Source organism: Bos mutus, chromosome 2 (assembly GCF_027580195.1).
Source record: "Bos mutus isolate GX-2022 chromosome 2, NWIPB_WYAK_1.1, whole genome shotgun sequence".
Lineage (NCBI taxonomy): Eukaryota > Metazoa > Chordata > Mammalia > Artiodactyla > Bovidae > Bos > Bos mutus.
This window is the reverse complement of record NC_091618.1, coordinates 10,259,787-10,285,435: the sequence shown is the minus strand read 5'-3', so window position 1 is coordinate 10,285,435 and position 25,649 is coordinate 10,259,787. Positions and strand designations below refer to the sequence as shown.

The 25,649-nt window shown below is 41.7% G+C and overlaps 1 protein-coding gene across 4 annotated transcripts in view; it reads left to right on the top strand.

Moving 5' to 3' along the window:
- Window positions 1-5,589: 5,589 nt before the first annotated feature.
- The window catches only part of WASF2 (WASP family member 2), a 71,289-nt gene continuing 51,229 nt past the window's right edge, over window positions 5,590-25,649 (top strand). The window contains exon 1 of one of the 4 annotated variants that reach the window (XM_070383656.1): window positions 5,590-5,608. The gene's annotated coding sequence lies outside the window, so the exon portion shown is untranslated. Of the gene's footprint in view, window positions 5,609-6,238; window positions 6,378-6,484; window positions 6,508-11,197; window positions 11,432-25,649 lie in introns of those variants that run through there. The other 3 variants (XM_005895903.3, XM_070383647.1, XM_070383641.1) reach the window with 3 other exon arrangements.

Below are 25,649 nucleotides of genomic sequence, written 5' to 3'. Positions count from 1 at the left end.
TGTTGCAGGAAGAGGGACTCCTTCCAGGGCCCAAAACTGGGCTCTCGTTTAACTCTCAGAAATGACTTGTCCAAGGAGACACATATGCTGACAAAGCGAGAGATTTTATTGGGAAAGGGCACCCGGGTGGAGAGCAGTAAGGTAAGGGAAGCCAGGACAACTGCTCTGCCATGTGGCTCTCAGTCTTGGGTTTTATGGTGATGGGATTAGTTTCCGGGTTGTCTTTAGGCAATCATTCTGAGTCAGAGTCCTTCCTGGTGGTACACGCCTTGTTCAGCCAAATGGATGCCAGACAGAAGGATTCTGGGAGGTGGTCAGACATGTGGTGTCTCCTTTTGACCTTTCCTGAACTCTTCCGGTTGGTTGGTGGTGGCTTATTAGGTCTGTGTTCCTTACCAGGACCTCCTGTCATAAAACAACTCATGCAAATGGTTACTATGGTGCCTGGCCAGGGTGGACGTTTCAGTCAGTGTGCTTCCCCTAACAGTAATGGGATCCACCTCACCAGGAATCAAATAGACTAATATTTGCCAGGTGCTGAGAGCTGTGCCAGGCACACGTGGGCACTGGGTGTGTTGCCATCACTGTTACCAACTCCATTGCTGAGCGCTTTGGTTGTGCTGGGCACTTTCATCTGGCTTCCCTGTTTAGTCCTCACAGCGGCCTGAGAAGGGATTGTTGTCTCCTTTTACCAAGAAATGAGGTGTAAGCAGGCCAAACAGCTTGCGGAGGCCACTCCCTGGGTAAGCGGCAGGAATGGGACTTGAACTCAAGGCTTTCTGGCCTGCCTGCCCACCCATGTTCCTTGACTGTGTGGCACCTGCCTGCAGGAGGAGGGGGGAGGGAGAGAAGATGGCACAGTGGGAAGGCAGGGAGGCTTTGCCGAGCTGGGGCCTCGGGAGCAGAGCGGCAGGCATTTTTCTAGAGCTTTCATTTCCGTCTGCCTCTTCTGAGCAGGTGAAAAACCCCACAGAGGGCCCTTCACTTGAGTCCTCCCCCTCCTCCTCCCCCTCCCAGCGCTGTCTCATCCCCCATGCTGGGAGGGGGGGAGGTCAGGCTTGCCGTGTGGGGGTTGCAGGCAAGGGGAGTGAGGTGGTGGGGGAGCATCATTCCAGATCCTTCCCTTCCAGCACCGCCCCCCCTTCCCCTCCCCCCACCTTCCCCCATCAAAGTCGCTCCGGGGAGGAGAGAGCATTCCAGGTGGAAGGAATGGCAAATGCAAAGGCTGTGGATTCAGGATGTGGAGGCGGGGAAAGCCTGCAAGCTTGGCTGGAACCGAGGTTCGGGGGCCCCCTGGGATTGCTCAGTGGAGAAGAACTTGTTTGACGAGAGGGAGGGAGGGCGGGAGACAGACAGAGATGCAGTGGACCCAGCCTGAGCTAAGGATGCCACAGGCAGGGCAGTGGCTTGGAGACCATTCTGCCTCTGAGCACAGTCCTCTCCACCCTCTCGCCCTCAGGCAGGGGTTGTGTGGAGGGGTCAGGGTGATTCTCCGTGGTCCCTCTGCCCTGAATTCCTGTGCTCTGGCAGTTCTGTACCAGGCACGGGTTCATGGCGTTTGGTGCCTTCTTTCGCTGTGCTTGCCCTCCCTCCAGCCCTACAAGATCAGTACGATTCACTCCATTTTATAGATGAGAAAACTGAGGTTAAGACTGCCCCAAGGTCACACAGGCGTAAGAGGCAGATCTGGGACTCGAATCCAGGACTGTTTCCAGAGATGGCAATCTGCCTGCTATGCACTATACTGGCTGTGACTGCTTTTCTGGAGTGCTCACCATCCCCATAGCAACAAGGAGAGGAAGCCTTGTGCTGAAGAGTACTTTATAGTTCATACAGGACTTGTTTTTTCTGCTCCTCACAACAGCCCTGGAGGCGGAGCTATTATCATCCCTATTTCATAGACAAGGAAACTGAGGCTCAAAGACAGGGTGTGACTTGGCTAGGACAGAACCATTAAGTGGCACAGTTGGGACTCAAATCCAGTTCTGGTGACTCGATGTGTCTTCCTGCTTCCCCTTGCAGAGGGAGAAGTTAGGTTCCCTGATCTTATCAGCCTCCGAGGACAGGGAACAGGCACGGGTTATTTTTTAGAACTGGTGGGAAAGGAACAGGGTTTGGTCTTCAGAACCTGGGACTAACTCTTTCATCATTCCAGGTGAGAACTCCTCGGGTACTAGAGAGAGGGCTTGCCTCTCAAAAGCACCAAGCCCTCTCAAATTCCAAGGTTGGGTTTAAATTGCAGTCATATTGTTTCTTTTTTAAAATTAATTTATTTAATTGGAGGCTAATTACAATATTGTAGTGGTTTTTGCCATATATTGACATGAATCAGTCGTGGGTGTACCTGTGTCCCCTATCCTGAACCCCGCTCCCACCTCCCTCCCCCAAAACACCAATACAGTCATACTGTTTCTTGACTGTTTGGCCTTGGGTAAGTCACTTGACCTCTCTGTGCTTCCTTTATCTCATTTGGAAAATGATAACAGGACCTAAATTACAGGCCTGCTGTAAGAATGTATGAGTAAAGCACTTACCCCATGGCTGACACATAGCAAATGCTCAATGTTAGTGCTTATTATTAGTAACAGTAATGTTTTTTTTTTTTTGGCAGCACCATGTGGCTTGTGGATCTTAGGTCCCCAACCAGGGATCGAACCCATGCCCTTGGCAGTACCTTGACTGTCAGGTAAGTCCCAAGATTAGTATTAAGATGCATAGCACCTCCCCTTCTGAAAGTAACCTATCTCCATTGCCTGAAAGGAGAAACGAAGTCTCCTGTTGCCAGACAACCTTCAAGCAAAGCACCAGAATCTTACCTAGTACAGACAGTAACTCCTGACATCAATAATAATATTATTAAGGCGAACATTCAACAACTGCAGCTATGTGCCAATCACTATGCTAATTACTACACATTTTAAATATTTATTTACGGCTGCCTCAGGTCTTAGTTGCAGCATGCAGGATCTATTGTTGTGATGTGAAGGTGCCAGAGCATGTGGGCTCTGTAGTTGTGCCTCAGTTGCCCCACAGCATGTGGGATCTTGGTTCCCTGACCAGGGATTGAACCCATGTCCTCTGAAATGGCAGGTGAATTCTTAACCACTGGACCACCAGGGAAGTCCCCGCATTTGAGATAAATAAAGCTGTGATAATCTTCACATCTCTGAGAATCAGGAGCAATTATCATCCTCATTTTACAGACAAGGAAACCACCAAGGTTCAGAGAGGTGGAGTCACCTGCCCAAGGTCACACTGCCAGGAAATGGTACAGATGTGATTTGAACACAGGCTTGCCTGGCTCCAAAGTCTTTTATGACAATTAAGGTCAGATGACAACTTGCCTGGTGCCTAGGTGCTTGCATCAGCTCTCTCCCAATATCAGTATTAATCAGTTAATACTAATTGCTAATTAGTATTAGCATGATTTATCTACTGGATATGCTGCCTTAGGCTCACCTCCCTCCATGCTGTGAAGGCTAAACATCATTTGTGAAGTGCCTTCTATTGCCAGAGTGTTTTATACACATTTCTACACTGAATCCTCACTCCCTCACCTTAAGCCCTTCTACCACTATCCCCACTGACTGGAAGAGGAGCTGAGGTACAGAGAGGTGTGGTGACTGCTTAAGGTCACATGGTTCAAGGTGAGATGGCAGAGCCAAGATTCAAGCCCGGGAGGTTGATGTCAACACTCAGGCACTACCAGAAAAGAACAGAGACCCTTGGAGAATGGCCTCACTTTCAAAGCCAGTTGCCTTACCCTGTAACACCTTATTTGTTTAGGCCCACAGCAAGAGTTCTGTCCCCAATGCTGCAATTCACACGCATGGGCCTGGGCCTAGATACTTTCAGCACGCTTTCTCTTGGCCTCCAACACTTCTTCCAACCATCTGCGGCTTAGTTAATCCCCATTCATCGACTCACCTCTTCAGGAAGCTTCCTGAGACCCCATCTCAATTCCTGACATTCACTCTCATAAACACATTGTACTTTGCCTCCTTATTCCTTATCATAAGTTTTGATTTGTCTGATCATTTAACAACTTGCTTCCTCATCAAACTGTAAGCCCCATGAAGGTATGAGTCTGGTTTGCTTACCACTGTAGCTACACCGCTGGCAGGCTGCCCTACACATGGTTGATGTGTAATAATTTTTTTACTGAATGGATTAATCCATGAATGAATAAATAGCTATCAGGCACTTTACACACATGACTCATTAATTCCACAATTAACTTATTGAATCCTCACAACTGCTATGTTGTCCCCATTTTAGAGAAGACCTGGGTGAGGCTGAGAGTTAGTTACAAAGTAGTGGAGCTTGGATTCAATCTTAGGTTGCTCCTGCTGCTGAGTCACTTCAGTCGTGTTCGACTTGGTGCAACCCCATAGACGGCAGCCCACCAGGCTCTGCCGTCCCTGGGATTCTCCAGGCAAGAACACTGGAGTGGGTTGCCATCTCCTACTCCAATGCATGAAAGTGAAAAGTGAAAGTGAAGTCGCTCAGTCCTATCCAACTCTTAGCAACACCATGGCCTGCAGCCTACCAGGCTCCTCCGTCCTTGGGATTTTCCAGGCAAGAGTACTGGAGTGGGGTGCCATTGCCTTCTCCTAATCTTAGGTTAGTCTGCCCTAAAGTCATTGACCTCTGCATAGCACCTGCTGCCTCCCAGCACCCAGTGGCCACAGTCAGGATTTAAATAGTCATCGGTCGTCAGACCACATGGCCCAATTTGAGCCTGGAGGTCACTGACTCAGCGGGCACTGGGGCCTTATGGGCACCACCCACTTGGTGGTTTCTGTCCTTCTAATGTCTTAGGCTGCTCCCCCCTCACACTCCCTTTTTGGCTTCCTTCCTTTCCAGAGAGGGAAAAGGACTAGGAATTATAGCCAAGGCAGTCGTTCCGAGAAAAACAATCCTGCGGTGAAAAGAGCCCTGTTCGGAGAGCAGAGAGACCTGGACCTAAGTCCTGGAATGGAGACTGCCCCTCTTGGAGCTTCTGTGTCCTTACTCAGGATTCTACCTGGGTTTTTGACCCACCTGTCATCTTTTACCCACCTCCTGATTCCTAGGCCCCCAGAAACAGTTCGGGTACATCCCTTGGCTTATTTTTCCCAGGAACCTCGGAGCTTGGGAGTGGCTTATTTTTCCCAGGAACCTCGGAGCTGGGGAGTGGTCACCTAAGTCTATGGTGACCAGAGACATGAGGGATTGGCTGAGGGCACCCTCAAGAATCTCCCTGGAATGCTAACAAGTTGGGGGAGAGGTCTTTCTCAGGGGACACCAGACCTGGAAGGGAGAAATACAGAAATGGAAGCCAAAATATACAGGTTTGAGTCCCAGGGTCATTTCAAATTCCCTGGGCGACTCATGGCCAGGCGTTAAGTCATGGCGTTTTTAGTTTTATCTTTTGCAAAATAAGGACAGTATCTGCCTTTAAGAGTTGCTCTAGAGAACTAACTGAGGTACAATGTGAATCCGGCCTGCAACCTTTTATGATCAGCAAGACGCGCATATACCCACTCAAGCATGAATCCTTAACAAACACTACAGGACAAGAGGCAGACGTGACTGCTCCTACTTTGCAGGACAGACTGAGACCCAGGTAAGTTGAGAGAGTTGCCTGAGGTCGCAGAGTGCGGTGGCGGCTGAACCAGGGTCCAACTCACCTGACCCTGGCCTTTCACACCCAGCACCCAATCCCAGGACCCCGGGCCTCACCCCAGAAGGACCCTTAGCGGCAGGCGAGAGCCTGTGACTCACTCTCCCCACCCTACTTTCGGCCGGCCTAAGACCGGCCGGGAAGGAACAAAACTATCAGTAACTTTAGGGGTGTCCACAGAAACTTTATAGGTTTGGCCCATTCATTCTACCAAAGATCCTGGTTATTTGAACTCTAACAAGAAGAATTCGCCTCTCGATACACTTTGTACGAGTTTTTAGGTGGGATTTTCCTACTTTGAATATAAGAGTTGGTTTAGTTTCAAAGCCACCCCCACTTCACTTGGTTTGCCCCTTGCTGTTTACTCCGATTGCGGAAGTAGCTCGGGTGGAGCTCCCGGGACAGTACCCTTGAGTACGTCGTTTGCGTAGCTTTTAACTGACATTGCACTCAGGCCAATGGAAAGCCCGGAAGTCCCAGGCGGGTGGGGCAGAGAGCCAATCAGGGCTGTTGGCGGGGTGTGGCTGCGTCCCAGGGCGGGGAATCGCGTAATGGCGGACGCGGGCCGGGCGAGCGCGGCTGGGGGCGTATCGCGCTGAGGCGGGGGTCCGGCTGTGTGGCAACCCGAGAGGTGGCCGGAGAGAGCAGACCCTGTGCGGAGAAGGGCGGCTGGCCAGCCCTTCTGACGCTAAGGGAGACCGCGCGAGACCAGGTGAGCAACAAGTCCCCGCGGGCGGGCCCAGCCGTGAGGCGCCGGGCCCGGTCGGGTCGCCTCTCCCGAGCCGCTCAGGGTTCCGGACGAGTGGGTGCCGCGCCTCCAGCCACATACCGACTGAGAGCTGGTGAGCGGTCAGCGCGGGGTGATGTCTCACAGTACACTCCCCTCCCCAGAGAGGAGGTATCCCGGAGATCCCCTCGGAGGCTTGGAAGGGCCCGCGAGGCTGCGAAAGTACCCCAGCCTGATTTATCTGTGCTTTCAACTCGCTGTGTGACCTTGGGCAAGTCACTTCCCTTTCTGGGCCTCGTTTTACCCAGTTGTAAAACGAAGGCTTTGCGGGCAGACGTTGTCAGAGATCTTCTCTCGGCGGAGCCTCAGTTTCCATTTCTCGGCCATGAAGGCATTAAAGCGCTCTTTGAGACTTCTGGCCTCAGTTGCAGAGTGGCGGAGAGGAATGTGTGTGTACGTGAGTGTAGGTGTGTGTCCAGGATGGTCTGCAAAGTAATAAGGAAAGTTGGCTAAAGGGGCCCATCGAGGAAGACTCTGGATGGACCCCAGACTATAATGGGATGGGGTCTGGTTGTCTTGGTCTTCCAGGACCCTAGAGTCTCTGAGATGGGGAAGTTTTGTACAGTTCTTCATAGAATCGGAGAAGAGGAAGGGATCCTTGGAGCCTCTTGGGGCTGTGATTGAAATTTAGGCCCCAAAGAACTCGCTTTTCTTTTGGGTGGTTTAGAAGGAACATTTATGGTGCTCCTACTGTATGTCAAACAGGTTCTTGTTTAATTTTTACAGCCACACTTGAGAATTTATAGGTAAACTAAGTTTCAGAGGACTTAAGTAACTTGCCCAAGGTCACACAGTAAGGTTCAGAGCTTACCAACATTAGGGTGTTTCCTTTGAGAATCACTGGTCTAGGGGCAATTGACTGTCTACTTAAAGGAAGTTTGCTTTGTCATGGATGGGGGAGGGGTTGGGTCCCAGACACTTGAATTGACTTCTGACAAGGAGACAGGCTGGGTCTTAATCTCTGGTTGGTTAATCATAAGTGCATCCCCTTTGTTCAGTTTGTGAGTTGGAAAGGACCGTTACCGAATTGTAAAAGTCACTCGGAAGTGTGTCAGGATCTCAAGAGAACTCAGTTTGAATCCTGATTGCATGGCCAGTAGAAGTTCACTAACTATTGGTGCATAGACTCGACTCTTGGTTTGGAATGGTGCCAGCCTAGTAACTTTTTCTCTTCCCTAAGAAGGCCAAGCTTTCTTGGGATGGAAGGAATTTCCCATTTGTTAGTGCAAATTTCTTTGGATTCTTGGGGTGAAAGTTTCAATAGCCCGCTTCTTGATTAAGTGAAATACTCCTTTCTTTTTGCTTCCTGTTATTTGACTTCTAGATTAGTGAAGATTGTGGACCTAGAGTGGGTACTACAAATAAATTGCAACCCTTAATTTTTCCAAGTCTCAGAGCTTTTGGTTAATCAAAATGGTAGGTCGGCAGTGTGCATTGTTCTCATATGTCAACCGTAGGGAAGAAAATTGGAAGAGGAAGTTGCTGAGAAGGAGGGCGTTTCTTAGCATTGGAGCCAATATGTATTTCTTTGTTTGAAATTCTAAAACCAGAAAAGCTGCAACTGAAGGAGGAAGCAAGGAAAGAACTGTGAAACTCTTCTTCCCATTGAAATGTTTTTAAGGACTGTTCCTGTTGTTGTCCCCTGTCCAAGGCTCTGCTTTCACAGAAAAAGTCACTTGTAATATGTTCTACGTTCAGAGATTATGTTCTAGAATGAAAGAATTTTAAATCTTAAACCTTCTGAGATAATTTTTAAAAAGTCAGAACTGAATATGTTATTTGTCAGTGAATAATTGTTTTTCTCAACATAATTACCAATTGTCATCTTTGGGATTCTTTTTTTAAAACTGTCATTTAAATTAGTGGATTTCAGCCTGAGAGGACTTGATCTAGATATTGGATGATGCAAATGTCCCCATCAATTGAAAAACAAAAAATGGTGTGTTTTTTGACATTTGTTAAGTCTTTATAATGCTTTATTTTGCAGGATTATATAGGTGTGAATAGTTAAGACATTAAATTTATTATCTATTGCATGTAAAGATTTGCATTTACTCTTAATATCAGTTATATTTTCTGTAAAAGATTTAGTCTTAATTATATATAGTTTATCAGTCTGCAGTACTGTGGGCGGGGGGAGGTTCTTGGGACTAGTTGTGCTTCTGAATTTAGAATTTTGGAAAAGAAATGTACATATATTGTAAGTTATGTAACATCCCTGAGAGGTGTGGGGCAGCACCTTGTAATCGAACACAATTCTATTTCTGCAGTAAAATGTCAGAATGTTCACACCAACTGGGATAAATAAATGTTATGAATAGCCTCATGTCATTTCATTTATAGTCATTTCATGTCAGGATTTGCCACCAAATGAATAATGAAAACTTGTTTTTTATAGCCTTTTGGATTTTGGAAATAAGGAATTGTGGAATTTTATGGATATAATTTATATGATGAACAATTACAAGGACAAATATTGTCAACCAAGCAAATTTTAAAGTCATAGGTCCTAAAAACAGTATTACATAGAAGACACTTTTTTCTTTCATATGATATTCTTATTTTAATATACATCAATATGCATTTTTCCTCAAGTACAAAATTTTACCTTTTAATACCATTATTGGTCTCTATCTTAGATGTTTGAATGACATCCCTGCCCTCTATTTTTTTTCCCTGCCCTCTTTTTTTAAAAAGTAATTTATAGGTCTTGTGATCATCAATTTTTATGTAGCAATTAAGAGAATTGTATCTTTTCCCATATAATTCAGAGAAAGACTAATCAGGTGAGGATCTGTAGAATCATGTTTGCAGAATTTAAAGTTTCAAGGTGGTCTTTAGTATGAGGTTATTGCTGCTGGATGAGATTTAGATCAAAATTTTTATGTTTTTAACTTTTAAAGCTTCTTCAATTTGTACATCAAGGAGTTTACTAAAATATATTGGATTTAGATAGTTTTGATTTATATTTTTACTTTTTAAAAAATTTCAATTATTTACCATGTGAAAAACTGAAGTTTACCAGCCTTATGAATTTGGGTGATTTCTTTAAACGGCCAAGGACCTCTAGGAGCGCATTTACAAAAATTCAGTCTGCTCTTTACTATTCTTGAACAATTCAACTAGGAGTGAGGTAGACTGGTATTGTTAGAGGTTAAATAATTATTTTTCCTATTTAAAAGAAGGCCTTCGACAGCATGAATTTGAGAGATTCTGGGCTTCAGGACAAACTGCCACCTGATTTGAGGGCCTCAATTCATTCTCCTAATTGGAGTGTCTTCATAGTTTCTGAGAGTGGCACTTTGACTGTCTGGGAGATAGAAAGGGTGTGGAACAGTGTATCAGTGTAACTGTGTATTAGGTGTAGTTGGTGTTTGATTGGACTAGGGAATAGAAGTAGTTCTTATCCAGACTACCTCAGTTTCTTCTGTTTGGTAAGGATTGATAATATTGCAAAAGGGTTACAAATTAGTGAACAAACATACTATTACAATTTACTCTGTTATGACTGTGGTTAAGCTCTTCAAGACAAGCACTGTGTATTACACTTCTTGTATATTCTGTAAAGCCTAAAGGCCAAGGCATCACACTTTTGTTGCATCAGAATTTACCATCAAAAAGGAAATTATATCTGAGAATTCTGATGTCAGTAAACAACCAGGGTTGACAACCATTGAGGTAAGCACCTGGAAGGTGTTCAGTAAATACATGTTGATTAATTTGATATTGGACTTCCCTGGTGGCTCAGACAGTAAAGTGTCTGTCTACAATGTGGGAGACCTGGGTTCGATACCTGAGTCGGGAAGATCCCCTGGAGAAGGAAATGGCAGCCCACTCCAGTGCTATTGCCTGGAAAATCCCATGGACGGAAGAGCCTGGTAGGCTACAGTCCATGGAGTCACAAAGAGTCGGACACGACTGAGCAACTCCATGTTGGTTCTGGCATGAATTGGGTAGGGTGGAAGAGGATTTTTTCATAAAGTTAAATAGCTTTCCAAGATACCAGCACACATCCAACAGTTGGCAGATCTGGACGCATAGTCAGTTCATTGCAGGTTACTCTGCCAGCATCATCATCCTGATTTTGTGATCTAGGCAAGATTAGATACAGTCTTGTCGACAGGCAACTGGAAGTTCTACTAAATCTGTAGATAGTGGCCTTACTGACTACTGTGATAGGTTGGTGACAATTGCTAAATGAAAGAATTGTTGGGATTTGGGTTGTGGAGGTGGGCTGCTGGGTACCGGCAATGCCAAGGGAAAAAGTGGAAAGTTGTAATTTGTGTCTCCAAAACATAACAGAATGCGTGGAACATAATTGGTATTCCACAGTTTTTTTTGAATGGCTTTTTGTCTAGAAAGAGGCATTGTAAGCTGTGAAGTAAGATGCTTCCTACTCATCCTTCAGAACTGAGCTAAGATGTCTTCTAAGATGTGAATCATTCCTAGGAAAAGTTGAGTGACTCCCTTGTTTGTCTTCTCCTTCATTAAAGCATTTATCGGATATTGTCAAATCAGATAACAGACAAATTATAAAACTCTTTCCTTTACCTGGCGATGAGCTTCTTATGGGCTGGGCTCTGTTGTTCATTTCTGTATGACCGATTGTGAAACACACAATAAAGCCTTTTTTTTTTGCCATGCGACGTGTAATGTCCGATCTTGGTTCCCCCGCCAGGGATCTAATCCACATCACCTGTGGTGGAAGTGAAGCGTCTTAACCACTGGACCTCCAGAAAGTCTCAATAAAGGCTTGATAGATGCTGCTGCTGCTGCTGCTGCTAAGTCGCTTCAGTCGTGTCCGACTCTGTGCGACCCCATAGACGGCAGCCCACAAGGCTCCCCTGTCCCTGGGATTCTCCAGGCAAGAACACTGGAGTGGGTTACCATTTCCCTCTCCAACGCGTGAAAGTGAAAAGTGAAGTGAAGTCGCTCAGTTGCGTCGGACCCTCAGCGACCCCATCCATGGGATTTTCCAGGCAAGAGTACTGGAGTGGGGTGCCATTGCCTTCTCCGTGATAGATGCTAGTAATGTTTAATTTAGGCCTCTGTCTTCTGTTTCATTCTTGTAGGCTTCTCTTTTCCAGTTTATGGTCTTTCCTTTTCAGTTCATTCCAACAAACATTTATTGAGAGATAGGTCTTTATTGAGCCTTGGGTTCAGGTTTCTCATCCTTAGTGCTATTGACATTTTGGGTTGAATAATATGCTGTATAGTGGTAGACTGTCGTGGGAATTGTAGTATCTTTAGCGGTATCCCTGGTCTTTACCCACTACCTATTAATGGTAACTACACCTCTGTCCCTTCTCAGCTGTGCCAACCAGAAGTGTTTCCAGATATTGTCAAATGTCTTTTGGGGGGAAAATTGCCCTCTGTTGAAAACTCTGTCAAGGATAGGGTCATACAGCGGAAATGAATGTAGGTGTCCTCACATATGCACTGTCCTTCCATTCCTCTTTTCTGGTTATATAGTCTCTTGTCTCTGACTTTTGGATAAGAAAGAAAAATGAGGGAAATCAGGAGGTGACAAACTTAAAATAGCACCATCATTTTTATTCTGCTCAAATTTTATTTTATTTGGTTTAAATTTATTAGAGCAGTACAGTTGAATTATTTATGCAGATTTTGTGAATTCAGTTTCTGCCACTGATTAGGTAAAGAACTACTAGAATATTACTACTTTGAATAAAAGACTCAGCTTTTCTCAGAAAAGCTGTTTTAACACTTAGAGAATAACCAGCATTGGTCTTATAGAGAACTTGCCAGGACTTGTCAGGATTCTTCTCAGCTAATTTTTGAGCTTCTTGGCTAAGATACCTCTTTTAATGTTTCTACATAGATACTTCATAACTCTAAAAAACATGTTTAGCTAATGAGCATGTTTTTCTGAGCTCAGTATTTTTTTGTGGTAGGTGGATTGGTCAAGGCAGTGATCCTCTTGGTTCCTTTGGACGCTCATAAAATGATGACAAGTTAGCAGTAGCACTGGGGACTTGAGTCCTTTGGCCAGCCCTCTACAGGATAGCATAACCATTCATGTCTTAGTCACCATTAAAGTGAAGTTGAATGAGGGTTTTTTCCCCTGTTCCATTTAAAGTTATGAATAGTACTCTAGAGAATTCAAATGTATAGTTATGAATGGTATCTCAGAATAGTTACCATTTATGCAAATGAAACACACTTCTTAACTTAGAAACCAAACAGAATTGAATTAGAAAAGAGAAGAATAGAAACAAGAATTGTTGAATGCTTACAGAAGAAATAACATTCAGATATAGAATTACCGCAGAAAAATTTGGTTGTCTTCATGATTTCTATACACTAATAAAGACAAACAGTTTGAGATTGATGGGAGAGGCTATTAGACTTTGCCTATGATATTATTTTTCAAGCTGCTTTTCTTTTTGGGTAAATATGGGAAAGCCTGAGACATACTCTCAGTTATAAGATGAATTCTGAATTCTAGTTGAACAGAATTAAGTTTCTTATTTTTAGAATGTAGAAGCCCTTTTTGGAAGAAGCAGTGGTTTAACTCTGTTCCAATTTGAGTAAATATGTGTATGTATGTGCACAGATACACATTTACACACACTTATGATATGACTTACGGAGACATTTAAACTTTGTAATTGACATAGTAAAGTAGTGAGCAACTCTTTTACTCTCACATATTTAGAATTGAGACCTTTTCCTCCTGTGATTATGCCATTGTTCTGGCAAGTACTCAGTCTAGCAAGCTTTCTCTCAAGTCGTATCTTGAGTAATTGTTTTTAACTGTGTAGAAGGAGGTCTTAGATCATGTCCATGATGTTCCTTTCCCTTCACAATGGAGAACTATAAGTAAATTTCCCTTTGTAGAATACTGATAGTCTTTAAAGAATAGTGTTCCTGATAACAAAGCCATTTGTGGTATTATGAGAAATATAAGATCCACTTTGCCCCCATTTTACCTTTAAAGTTCTTTGAACATTCATAGGGTGATAGTTTGCAAAGCACAGTCTCTGACTTTGATACATGTTACAGTCAGTTCCCAGCATTGAGATAAATTATGTTAGCTACATTTTATACCCATAAATGGGCTTCCCCATGGCTCAGTGGTAAAGAATCCGCCTGCCAATTCAGGAGACACAGGAGACGGGGGTTCAATTCCTGGGTCAGAAAGATCCCCTGGAGGAGGAAATGGCAATCCGTTCCAGTATTCTTGACAGGAAAATCCCATGGACAAACGAGCCTGGTGGGCTACAGCCCTTGGGGTAGCAGAGAGTCAGATGTGACTGAGCATACATACAGATAAGCAGCCTCAGAGAGGTTAAGTAACTTCCTTAAAGTCATTCAACTAATAAATAACAGATTTGAGATTGAACCCTGTCTTTTGAGATTGAACCCTGTCTTTTTTTTAAAAATGAGATTTCTTTAAAGGTAAAATTTACATATAGTGGAATACATAGAAATACAAGTATGTAATTATTGATAGATGAGTTTTGACACATGTAAATACGTGGATGGCTAACACCCAGTCAAGAGATAGAATGTCTCCATAACCCTCCTCAGTTCCCTGCTGTCTTATAGGCAACCACTGTTGTGATTTCTATCCTTGCATATTAATTTTTCCTGTTCTTGGCTCATGCAGTATGTACTCTTGTGTCTGAATTCTACTGTTCAAAATAGTTTTTGATGTCCGTGTTAGTGTGTATATCAGTGTGAATCTTTTTTTTTTTTTCATTTTTTCAGTGTGAATCTTAAGTCTTGTGGTGTATGTATAGAGTTCTTTCCAACAAACTGTAACTCCTTATTTGCTAATTCTTATATCCATTTTTTTGGCTTTGGTATTTGCATGTAATTTACTTCATTTTTCTAATATATTAGATTTATTTGTTTTTAAAATGTCTTTGGAATTACAAAAGTAATACATGCTCATTGCAACAAATTATAGAATTAGAAGTGAGTAAAGAGTGAAAGTTTCCTCAGATTTATTTTTATTTCTTCATTTTTCCAGTTATGAAAATAATATGAGCTCTTTTTTGTTTTTAAAGCCAAATTAAAAAAATATGAAACAGAGAATGAGTTACCCGTAATCCCATTGGGCTTCCCTGATAGCTCAGTTGGTAAAGAATCCTCCTGCAGTGCAGGAGATCCCAGTTTGATTCCTGGGTTATTCTTGGGCTTCCCTGTGGCTCATATGGTAAAGAATCTGCGTGCAATGTGGGAGACCTAGGTTCCATCCCTGGGTTGGGAAGATCCCATGGAGAAGGGAAAGGCTACCCGCTCATGGACTGTATAGTCCACAGGGTCAACAGGAGTTGGACACACTGAGCGACTTTCACTTTCACATAATCCCACTAGTTAGCATTTTGATATATTTTCCTCTTTTTCTGCAGTTTGTTTACCATATCTGAGACCACAGTTTAGGGATTTTTAGGCTTCCCTTCTTTTATTAGGTTTGTTACATCCTCATTAATCAGTTATTATTTCAGTGTTTGTGCTTGTGGTCACCCTAAATCTGAGTATCTAACTGGTGGTGACCTTGGCTGGGCTGGACTCATCAAGCAGCCTTTTTGAATACTTACTGTATACTCCTTAATCACTCATCTCATTCTTGCATACCCAGCATCCAACATTTCTTGCAGAGTAGGAGGCAGTTAGTTGTGGTTATGAGTATAGATTCCAGAGTCAGCCCATCTGGTTTCAAATGTAGGCTCCTCCATGTATTAGCTTTGTGTGTAGCCTTGGGCATTGACTCTCTTAGGTTCAGTTTTCTCATCTGTAAGAGAGGGACCTGTCTAGTTAAATTAAGACAATGAATGGCGTATTTGGTTGGATATATCATCTCGTCCAGAATTCTGCTGCTAATGGTAAAGGGGTGAAAGTGTCAGCCTCAAAGTTTAAGGCTCTGTTCTAAAGTTTGTAATTTTTCTTAGGAAGAAGGTTCTTATGGAAAAGCTGCCTATGAATTTTTCTAGACTATCTTTGATTGTTTTTTCCCTTACATTCTGTACTCATCATCTGAGTAATGAGTTTTATTACTTTATATATTGGATTGGGTAGTAAACTATTACTTTTTATTAGTCCTAATAAAAGTAGTAAATGTAGACTATATACTAGGTAGTGTGCATATCTCCATTCTCATGGCAGCCCTTCAAATTAGATATTTAAAGATGAGAAAATCGAGGCTCAAAGTTAAGTATCATGCCCACTGTCACACAGCTAAGCCTACTGGGATTAAAGCTCAATTCCTTCCTGCCTTCATTTTTTTCCCCTTCTTCCCTTTCCCCCTTCCCTTCCCTTTTTTGACATAAAACTTCTGTCTGTCTTATTCTAAAACCTGGGCTTAAAATTAAAAAAATATATACTTTATTTTTGTTTGTTTATTTACACTTCTAACTGGATTGTAACTTTTAAGATTTGATGTAGTCTACCATTTCACACCCTCTTCGTTTCATACTAATGTGTCCTTTATATATCTATATTAAAAATATATATATATACTTACATAAGCTCCTCTGTCCTTTGGCCTTTTTGGGTATCTTTTTAGGCCTTCTCTATTTTACCTTTTTGTGTTATGGTGACCACAACTGCACATTCTATTCTAATACAGATACACTTTGCTTGGTACAAGGGCAGGATGATGTGTTCCCTGTTTCCAAAGCTTTCGTAATAATGACCAGCATTTTGTTGCCTTTTTGTAGCTGTATTCAGCATAAATCCAGGCATGACCTTATTTTTGTCTACATGGATGCTATTTTCCACCTTTCTTAACACACGACTTTGTATCATCGTACTTCTAGCTACTACTTTAGAGTCGTATGCAAGCTGAGAAGATTCACTAGACAGTTTTTTTTCTAGATAATTTCTAAAAATGTTATTTCTGATAGGTTTCAGCATTAATCACTGGGGGATCCCCTTGTTTATAGGTCTGCCTTGAGAAGAAGGTAAATACTATATCAGAACGCTCTTTATTTCTGTTTCTAAATGACTTCTCCAGAGAAAAAAAATAAGTCTTAAATAGTATTTATTTACTGTTTTCACTAGCCTTTGGAGGAATTTAAAAAAATTTTCATTCTATTCATGTTACATCACGTATCCTTTCACTTCAGATATGCATATGTGTTACCTGAAGCTTTGCAAACAATAGGTTCTCTGTAGGACCTTAATGTATTAAATGTTCGACAATAATACCCAGTATTGGGTTACTAGTTTAACATTCAACAAAAAATTATTGAATATCTGTTATGTGCCAGGCATGAAGAAAACAGCTCAGTGATTGTAAGAGGCAAGGTCGCTGCTCTCATGCAGTTTAAGGAGGCTCGGGTAGGCAATAAGTAAACACATAAATCAAGATTAAATTAATCACATAGACAAATAAATCAAGATAGCCTGGAGAAATATCAGCAACTTCAGATATGTAGATGATATCACTCTAATGGCAGAGAGTGAAGAGGAACTAAAGAGTGTTTTGTTGAGGGTGAAAGAGGAGAGTGAAAAAGCTGACTTGAAACTCAGCATTCAAAAAAGTAGATGATGGCTCAGGTCCCATCACTTCATGGCAAATAGATGGGGAAAAAGTGGAAATAGTGACAGATTTTATTTTCTTGGGCTCCAAAATCACTGAGGACAGTGACTGAAGCCATGAATTAAAAGACGCTTACTCCTTATAAGAAAAGTTATGACAAACATAGACAGCATATTAAAAAGCAGAGACATCACTTTGCCAACAAAGGTTGTCTAGTCAAAGCTCTGGTTTTCCCAGTGGTCGTGTACAGATGTCAGAGGTGGACCGTAAAGGCGACCGAGTGAGGAAGAATCAGTGCTTTGAACTGTGGTGTGGAGGAGACTTGAGAGTCCCTCGGATGGCAGGGAGATCCAACCAGGCAACCCTAAAGGAGATCAGCCCTGAACATTCACTGGAAGGACTGATGCTGAAGCTGAAACTCCAGTACAGTGGCCACCTGGTGCGAAGAACTGACTTACTGGAAAAGACCCTGATGCTGGGAAAGATTGAAGGCAGGAGAAGTGAGTGACAGTGGATGCGATGGTTGGATGATGCCATGGACTCAATGGACAGGAGTTTGAGCAAACTCTGGGAGATAGTGAAGGACAGGGAAGCCTGGTGTGCTATAGTCCGTGGGGTCGCAAAGAATTGGACACAACTTAGTGACTGAACAACAAAAACAAACTCATAAAATATTGAAAGATTGTGATATGTTAGTAAGAGAATAAAATAAGGTATTATAACAGAAATAATGGAGGAACTTAGAGATGGTTGGGCTTCCCTGGTGGCTCAGTTGGTAAAGAATCTGCCTGCAATGTGGGAGACCTGGGTTCGATCCCTGGGTTGTGAAGAATCCCTGGAGGAAAGCATGGCAACCCACTCCAGTATTCTTGTGTGGAGAATCCCCATGGACAGAGGAGCCCGGTAATCTATGGTCCCTGGGGTCACAAAGAGTCAGACATGACTGAGTGTCTAAGCACAGCACAGAGATGGTCAGAAAAGGCTTCTGTGAGACGGTGACAAACCAAAACTGAAGAGTGAAAATGAATGAACCAAATTAAGAGGTGAGGAAAAGACAGTTCCGAGGTAGAAGGAGAAGGAACGAAGGGCAAAGGTATTTCAAAGCTTAGTAGGCTTGCTAAGTTTTATTTTTAAGTAAAATGGGAAGTCTTGATGAGATTTTATTTTTTTAATTCAGATGCTTGAACAGTTTTTTAAAAACTGTTGTTTTTCTTTCTTTTTGGCCCCACTGTGTGGCTTGCGAGCGAGATCTTAGTTCCCCAGCTAGGGATTGAACCTGTGCCTGGCAGTGAAAGTCCAGTGAAACCACTGGACTGCCAGGGTATTCCCTTTAAAAAGTTGTTAATGCAAAATTTCAAGCATATATAAAAGTAAAAAATGGTATAATGAACCCCTGTGTATCTGTTTCCTGACTAGAGTTACTAATTCATGGCTAATTTTTTCCTCTAATACTCTGTCTCTTCCCCTAATGTTATTTTTTTCAACAGTTAATGTAACTTTTATTTATTTTTATTTTTTAAGCTTTATCAAGATATTTTGACAAACAAAAATCTTATATTAAGGTATACAACATGAAAATTTGGTGTATGTGTATACATTGTGAAATGATTAACCACAATCAAGCCAATTAACACATACATCACCTCACATAGTAACTATTAATCATGTAACTTTTGTTTTAAATTACTATCTAGCCTATATAGACAGCAGCAGTTTAAATACTTGAATTAACAGACCTTTTTTTTTTTTTCATTTTTATAACAGCTTTTTTGAGATGTTATTGGCATAAACCACATATTGAAATGTAAAATTTGGTAATTTTTGACATATGTATATACCATTAAAGACACTACCATAATTAAGATAATGAACATCTTCATCACCCATAAATCTTTCCTCCTGCCTCTTTGTAATCACTCCCTTCTGCTCTGTTGCTCACCTTCACACTCCCAGCCACAGGCAACAACTGATACATTATCACTATAAATTATTTTGAATCTTCTAACCAGTGTGCATGCTCAGTTGTGTCCGGCTCTTTGTATTCCTTTGGACAATAGTCTGCCAGGCTCCTCTGTCCGTGGGATTTTTCAGGCAAGAATAACTGGAGAGGTTTGCCATTTCCTCCTCCAGGGGATTTTCCCAACCCAGGGATCTAACTCTTGTCTCCTTGTCTCCTGAGTTGCAGGCAGATTCTTTACCTGCTGAGCCATCAGGAAATCTAAAATTTTATATAAATGGAATCATACAGTACATGCTGATTGACAGAGGTCTGGTGTCTTTCATTTGGGATGATTATTTTGAGATTCATCCATGTTGTTGCAAGTTTCACTGGTTGTCAAGTAATAATCCATTACATGAATATAGTAGTTTGTTTATCCATTCACCTGTTGATGGATATTTGGATGTTTCTAGTTTGGGGCTATTACAAATTAAGCTGCTATGAACATTTGTGTGCAAGTTTTTATGTGGACATTTCTTTTTGATTTTTAAAAGTGAGATGCAGGGCTTCCCTGGTGGCTAAGTGATGAAGAATCGCCTGTGAATACAGGAGTCACAGGTTCGATCCCTGATCCGGGAAGATTCCACATGCCTCAGAGCAGCTTAGCCTGTGCACCACAAGTGCTGAACCTGTGCTCTAGAGCCGATGGTCTGCAACAAGAGAGGCCACCTCAATGTGAAGCCTGTGCACCGCCAGTAGAGAGTAGCCCCCACTCGCTGAAACCAGAGAAAAGCCCGAGCAGTAATGAAGACCCAGCACAGCCATAAATAAATAAATAAATATGTATATAAAGTGAGATACAATTCACATACCAAACAATTTACCCATTTAAAACATGCAGTTCAGGGACCCCAGTGGTCTGGTGATTGAGAATCTGCCTTGTGATGCAGGGGACCAAGGTTCAATCCCCGGTCGGGGAACTAAGATCCCACATGCCATTGGACAACTAAGCCCGCGCTACCTGTAGCGGGTTACTCAACTAGAGAGATGTCTGCATGTTGCAAGGAAACTCTATGTGCTGCAACTAAGACCCCAACCCAGCCAAAAATAAATAAATATTAAAAACAAAAATAAAATATGCAATTCAGTGTTTTTTAGTCTATTCACAAGGTTATACAGACATCACCACTGTTTAATTCCAAAATGCAGAGTGTTTTTATTACACCAGAAAGAAACCCCATACCTATTAGAAGTCACTCCCCTATGGCAAAACCAAAATTGTAAAGTAAAAAAAATAAACAAAAAGAAGTCACTCCCCATTTTCCCCTCCCCACAGCCCTAGACAACCATTAATCTGCTTCTTGTGTCTGTGGATTTGCCCTTTCTGGACATTTCATATAAATTCAGTCATACAATACATGGTGTTTTGTGGTTGGCTTCTCTCACCTAGCATAATGCTTTCAAGTGTCCATCATGTGGTAGGCTTGTATCACTACTCCATTGTATGGATGTAACACTTTTATTTATTCATCAGTTAGTGGACATTTGGTTTGTTACCACTTTTTTGCTGTCATGAATAACATATAGGTGCTATAACATATAGAGATTTTTTGGAGTGGATGTATGTTTTCATTTCTCTTGAGTACATACCTATGAATGGGTTCGCCGGGTCATATGGTAACACAGAAACTGCCAGTCTGTTTTCCACCAGCACTGTCTGATTCCAGTTTTTGCACACCCTCACCAATATTTCTCATCTGTTTTTTATAGCCATCCTAGTGAGTGTGAAATGATACCTCATAGCTTTCTTTTTGTTTTTGAAGTATAGTTGATTTGTAGTGTGGTGTCAGTGTTTGGCGTACAGCATAGTGGTTCAGTTATACATGTATATGTTCTTTTTCTAATTCTTTTCCACTGTAGTTTGTTACAAGATCCTGAGTGTAGTCCCTGTGCTATACAGTAGGACCTCTTGTTTATCTGCTTTTTATGTAGTAGTTTGTATCAGCTAATCCCAAATGCCTAGTTTGCCCACCTCCCACATAGCTAATGTTTTGCTTTCCATTTCCCTACTAACTAGCGTGATGTTGAGCAGCCTTCATGTATTTGTTGGCTGTTTCTGTATCTTCTTTGGAGAATGTCTGTTTAAATGTTTTATCCATTCTTAAGTTGGGTTGTTCATCCTTTTTATTATTGTATTGTATAGTTTTTTATATGTTCTGGATACAAGCCCCTTACCAGATATGATATGTAAATATTTTCTTTTCATTTCTGTGTGTTGTCTTTTTACTTCCTTGCTGTGACCTTTGAAACACAGAAGTTTCTTAATTTTGATGAAGTACGGTTTATCTACTTTTCCTTTGGTTGGTTGTTTTTCTGGGTGTCCTATCTAAGAAACCATTGCCTAGTCCAGGATTGTGAAGATTTACACCTATATTTTCTCCTTAGAGTTTTATACTTTTAGATCTTATAGTTAAGCCTTTGATCCATTTTGAGTTAATTTTTTGTTATGGTGTTAGGTAGAGGTTCAACTTTATTCTTTTCAGATGAGTATCCAATTGTCCCAGCACCATATATTGAAAAGACAATTTGTTCCCCATTGAATTTTTTTGCATCCTTGCTAAAAATAAATTGACCATAGAGGTTTGGGGGAGTTCTCAGTTCTTATCCACTGACCTGAATGTCTGTTCTTACACCAGTGTCACAGTCTTGATTACTGAAGCTCTTTTATTATAAATTTTGAAATATAAAAGTATGAGTCCTTCAGCTTTGTTCTGTTTTTCAATATTGTTTTGACTTTCTGAGTCCCTTGCACTTCCATATGAATTTGGGCTCAGCTTGTCAATTTCTGCCAAAAAAAAAAAATTCAGCTGGGATTTTAATAGGAATTTCATTGAATCTGTAGATTAATTTAGGATGTATTGCTGTCGGAACAATATTAAGTCTTTCACTCTTAATATAGGGTGTTTTTTCATTTATTTAGGCCTTTAAAATTTTTCTCTATATTTTGAAGTCTTTACAAGTTTTACACTTCTTTTATTAAATTTATTCCTAAGTATTCCTAAATTTATTTTGATGCATTTGTAAATGAAATTATTTTCTTAGTTTAATTTTTGGATTGTTTATTGCTAGTGTATAGGAATAAAATTGATTTTTTAAAAAGAAATTTATTTTGCTGCATTGTGGGTCTTACTTGCAGCATATCATTTCTTCATTGAGTCATGGGGAATCTTTTGTTGCAGTTCATGGACTCTAATTGTGGCTCACGGGCTTAGTTGCTCTGAGGCATGGGGGATCTTAGTTCCCTGACAGGGATTGAATCCTTGTCCCTTGCATCGCAAGGTGGATTCTTTTAACCACTGGACCACTAGGGGAGTCCCTAAAATTGATTTTTGTATATTGATCTTGTATCCTGCTGCCTTGGTTCTAACAGTGTTTTGATGGATTTCTTAGCATTTTCTATATTACACGATCATGTTATCTGCAAATAGAATTTACTTCTTTCTTTCCAGTCTCATGCCTTTTATTTCTTTTTCTTACCTGATTGCCCTGGCTGGAACCTCCAGCACAGTATTGAACAGAAGTGATAAGAATGGATATTGCAGCCTTGTTCCTAACTTTAGGGGGAAGTCTTTGGGTTTTTTTTTTTTTTTAATTAATTTATTTATTTGGCTGCACTGGGCCTTAGTTGCAGCATATGGGATTTAGTTCCCTGACGAGGGATTGAACTCAGGTCCCCTGCATTGGGGGCATGGAGTCTTAGCCACTGGACCACCAGGGAAGTCCCTTTGTCTGGTTTTGATAGCACAGTAGTACTGGCCTCATAGAATAAGTTCAGACTTGTTTGCCCTTATTATTTTTTGAAGCAGACTTCATTTGTAAATATTTCAGCATATATATAATATGTATATATATATATATATATAATGCAAGTATTTCCCCACAGGAACATGATTATATTAGCATTGTCACACCCCAGTGTCTTTAAATATCCATTTAGTTAGTGTTTTAAAGAGGGAGTAGGTATGTGATATGATTTCCATTTTTTATAGATTAATCCAGGGACTTCCTTGGTGGTCCAGTGGCTAGACCACCCCAGCTCCCAATGCAGGGAGCCAGGTTCAGTCCCTGACCAGGGAACTAGATCCCACTTGCTGCTCCTGAGAGTTTGCATGCAGCGACTACAGATTCCGTGTGCCACAATGAAGACTGAAGATCCTGTATGCCACAACGAAGACCCAACGCAGCCAACTAAATAAATAATTTTTTTTTAAAGAAAAGATTAATCCAATTGCTGCAACAACAAAAAAATTATTTGAGGGGCAGGGATTGATTTAAGGTGAATAGCAGAAGTCCGGAGAAGGCAATGGCACCCCACTCCAGTACTCTTGCCTGGAAAATCCCATGGACAGAGGAGCCTGGTAGGCTGCAGTCCATGGGGTCTCGAAGAGTCGGACACGACTGAGTGACTTCCCTTTCACTTTTCACTTTCATGCATTGGAGAAGGAAATGGCAACCCACTCGAGTGTTCTTGCCTGGAGAATCCCGGGGACGGGGTCGCCTGGTGGGCTGCTGTCTATGGGGTCACACAGAGTCGGACACAACTGAAGTGACTTAGCATAGCATAGCATAGCATAGCAGAAGTCCAGGTGTGGTAGAGATGTCAGCTAGGTTGGTGGAAGAAGAAATGAGAGAAGTAGATGTATTTAGTAAGTATTTTGGAGGTAGAGCCGATAGGCTTGATGATGAATTAGATATGTGGGTCAAGGAAGAAAACAAGGATTGAGCATGCCTTCCTTCTAGAAACTCTTCTCTAAACTTTTTAACAGGGCATTGTTCTGATTCTCTGGCTTTCCTTGATCTTTCTTCTTTGTCGGTCTCCAGGTGGTCCTGTGTCCTTACCTTTCTCTTTATGCTTTTGTGTTAGGAGGTCATCTCTTCTCTCATGTCTTTGACTATCACCTCCTCTGTTTGGAAACTTCCAGATCTGTATTTCCACCTTTGAACCCCAGTCCCAGAATTCCTATTGAATTCTTCCACTTGGTCATCTCTTCTGCACCTTCAGCTTTTCATGGATTGTTTGCTTTTGGGAACCAGTGGTCATATTGGTACAACTTGTTTCCTTCTTGCTAGGGAGACATGGTAAAAGTTTTTCAGGATGGATTTTATACTTTTTATACAGGTTTTAACGATGGAACCTCTGCTTTTCTGACAATGTTGCTTAGCACACCTGGGCAGCATTTTCCTTCAGCACCTTGACTTCCTCCTAAGTTAAAACAGGAAGGCTGAGCTGTTCTTCTGCCCATCCCACCCCCCAACCCCCCTTATTTACTTATTCACTCAGTCAGTCGTTTATTCAGTACATTTCAGAGCTAGTATAGGTCTGCCAACATACCAAACATTGGCTCTACTGTTTCCCCAGTTCAGTGAGATGTAAGGCCTTAGTTGCTGGTTGACTTTCCTGACCTTCCCCTTTTCATGCCAAGATACTCTCAGGTCCCTCCCTCTTTTCCCTACTATACCAGTTCAGGTTCCTTGTTAGCTTTGCCTTGACTGTTGCTTCTACTTTCTGTATTGCGCCTGTCCCCACTCCCACCGCCCCCCAGGTCCATTCTGTTCTTCTCTACTCAAGTGAGATGTATGTGTGTGTGCTCAGTCAATCAGTCTTGTCCCACTCTTTGTGACCTCATGAACTGTAGCCTGCCAGGCTTCTCTGTCCATGGAATTTTCCAGGCAATAATACCAAGTGAGATGCCTAGCATCTTCCTAAATATTCTTTAATCTGTATCTCTTCTTGTGTGACTCCTATCTCTTAGCGACTAAAGTACAAACTCAACCTGATATTTAAGATTCTATCATCTGGCCATACTTGTCTTTCCAGCCGTGTTCCCTACTGCTTTTGCAATAATGTACTCATCTTCATTCCTCAGAAATGTCTCATTATTTTCTGCTTATGTACCTCTGCTCACACTGTCCACCTTAGACATAATACTCCTTGTCTTTACATGTCGAAATCCTGCCTATTTTAACACCTAGTTATATGACACACTTCTATCATGCCTTTTTGTGATTTACTTAACCAGGTAAACCATAACTTCATCACTTTTACTTTATTTTATATTTATGTTCTTTTCTTGTCTCTCCTGTATTATGAAACTCTTTAAACAGAAACTCTTATATCTGCATACATCTTCTACAGTGCTATGGCCTTTGCATTTAGTAATTACTTAATAAATATTTGTTGAGTGAAGTAATATTGCAAGTAACATTCCTGGAAGCAAAAAACTAGATTGAATGACTTCTTGAGATACCTGCCAACCCCATCTTTTATTTTCATAGATATTTGTAGATTCACAAGCTGGAAGTGTCCTTATAGTAAAATTTTTTCTCATAAAAAAAGTATGTTTAGAAAATTTCAAACATTACAGATGTAGAGAAGATGATGTAATGAACCTCTACATGTCCGTCACTGGACTTCCACAATCATCAGTCTCATGGTCAGTCTTGTTTCATCTGTACTGCTACTGTTGCATCCTCACAAGATTTTTTTGAAAGAAATTCCATGCACCATATCATTTAAATTGTAAATAATTTCATTATGTGGCTTTAAAAGGTAATTATTCTTGAAAAAAAAATAATCACAGTACACAGTAACATCATTGGACATCCAGTTAGTGTTCATATTTCCACAGTTGCTTTCTCTTTTCCCTCTCTCCCTTCACCAGTGCTCCTCCCTTCTCTCTAAACAGTT